The sequence below is a fragment of the Vigna radiata genome, unplaced genomic scaffold, assembly GCF_000741045.1.
Source record: "Vigna radiata var. radiata cultivar VC1973A unplaced genomic scaffold, Vradiata_ver6 scaffold_376, whole genome shotgun sequence".
NCBI classification, from domain to species: Eukaryota; Viridiplantae; Streptophyta; class Magnoliopsida; order Fabales; family Fabaceae; genus Vigna; species Vigna radiata.
This window is the reverse complement of record NW_014542546.1, coordinates 145,099-147,527: the sequence shown is the minus strand read 5'-3', so window position 1 is coordinate 147,527 and position 2,429 is coordinate 145,099.

Genomic DNA, 2,429 nt, shown 5'->3' with positions numbered 1-2,429 from the left:
CTTAGCGTTGCCCCCCAATGAGAATGGGAACAAGCGAAGCTTTACTCTCTCGTTTGATACACTTGCCATCTTCACTGTGTTACAGATTTCACTAAACATTGTCAAATGGTCATATGGGTTCTCATTTGGCAATCCGTGAAACTGGTTGCTTTGCACCAGATGTATAAGCGCTGGATTCATCACCATATTAGTCGTTTGATCCGTAGGCATGACTATGCTGTTAAAATGGAAAGGCCTAACACCATTAGACTAATCTGCAAAGAGTGCGCCTCGGAGGAGGTTGATTAGCCATCTCCTCTACTCTTCGCACTGATGAAAGTGATAGTAATCTGTCAGGAGAAGGAAACAAATCCCTAGATGGGCATCTAACTCTCCTTCTTCCCCTTGTCTAACTTAAGCCTTCAAGAAAAGGTTGCGTATTTTTCTTGCTCCTAGTAAGTCTAGTCTCCTGCTGCTTGCACAAGAAACACCACCCTAGTAGCACTTTTATATAAAAATAAAAATAAAAACAAAAACACAATAAATACAATCAAGTCAAATTTAATCAAGTTACCCTTCTAGATAAGTTACACCACGAGTCCCCGACAACGGCGCCAAAAACTTGTTAAGTCCCTAGCAAGTGTACCATATCGTTATCAAGTAATATAAACTGGGTAAGTCCAAGTATCGTTTCCCAAAGGACTCTTAGGCCTTAACTTTCATTTAACCTAATCGCTTAAGACTTGAGAAGAAATTGATTTTATGTTTTTAAATTGTTGACTCACTGGCAAGTGTACCAGATCGTGCAAGTAATATAATCGGTAAAGCCCGATATCGTTCTTCCCAAGAGGCTCGAAAGGTGTTTATCGTTCGTGTGAATCAAAATCGTAAGACTTGTAAAGAAAAAATTAATTGTTGTAGATGCAAAGACAGAAAATAAACATGCAATGTGTTGATTCGATTGATGAAAAAGGCTATGGATTAATGGAGTTGGGGGTTGACAATTTCATTTTATTATCTCCCTCTTATCTACTTCTCTTGTTTAATGTGCTTGATTATCTAATTGTTATGCAAACTTTCTTGGCCTACCCTTTGATGAGACGATATTTTATTGGTTTCACTTAGTTTATTGTGCTAGAATTAATCAGGGAATTGTGCTTAAATGTCCGGTATTTTCCCGTTTTTCCTAATTATGCTTAATTTGATCGGAAATTCTTATTTTATTTAATTTGAATTTTCTGAGCTAATTAATTGCATTTTAAATTGCAGGGAAAATTTTGGAGATATATTTTGGAGCATTGAGAGGAGACAAAATAATTCAAGACTCCCAATTTAGTCATTTTAAATTTAGTTACATTATAAATTTAATTGTTTAAATTTTTTAGACAAACTCTTTGCATTGTGGGCTAATTTTGGTAGAATAGCTTAAGCCCAATTATAAAAATAAACACATGGCACCTAGGGTTTGAGGGTGGACCCCACCCCAATTGGAGGACACATGATCCTATGAAAATAGGAGGCAGCCGTCATTTTTTCTTTTTTGAGAGTTTTAGGGGTTGGAACATTAGCTTGGCTGGTGGTGATTCAATTGGATAAAAGTGGAGCTGGCTGCTGGAACATTTTATTATTCACGGAGAAATGGGGCTGGTTCATTCACGCTGATGTGAGGTCCTTGCTAGGTGACACACGCTGATTTACTTCTTGGTGTTAATGGTGGCTTCATTTGGGGAAAACACGTGTTGATGGCTGCAATGATTTATTTTAAATAGAGAGCTTGTTATTTGATTTAGGATGATTTCCGTCTGCAGCCGCCACTCACTCTCGCTTTTTTTTATTATTCTTTTAAGAGTCCAGCTGCAACATCTTTTTATTGGGTTTGCTGTTAGCATTGTTAGAAGATGAGCTCTTGATTATTTTTTTTTACTTGCGCTGTTACATGAATGGTTGCACGGAACTTCAGCTAATGCTTTGTTAGATGCACTTCCTTATTTTTATATTGCATTCTAGTTGAATCACATCAAAGGGAAATGGACGTTGGAGTGCATCTCATGGCCAAGAAGGATTTTAGACCATTTCAATTTTTGATTTCTTTAGTTAATGCACATGATGTCACGTGAATGATAGATAAAAAAATACGTTGCTTATTTTCCTTAGTTTTAAATTAATTTGCATTGTAGGATTAGTTGTTTTTAATTTCTTTAATTTAGTTTTGTATTTAATTTAATTTAACTGTGTTTAGATAATTGTTTGTTCTAGTATTTGGTTTAGCATTTTCACTCTCTGGACTCGATTTTAAAAACATAACTGCAACCAGACCAGAGCTTCAAATGCTACGTTTTATATATCAAATGAAAGATAATTGAGTCTACTTTCTGGGAAAAAAAACCTCATCTCATTTAGAGCTTTGTAGAAAACGTTATGGTTAAAACATTGAGCAAAGGTCAGAGCTG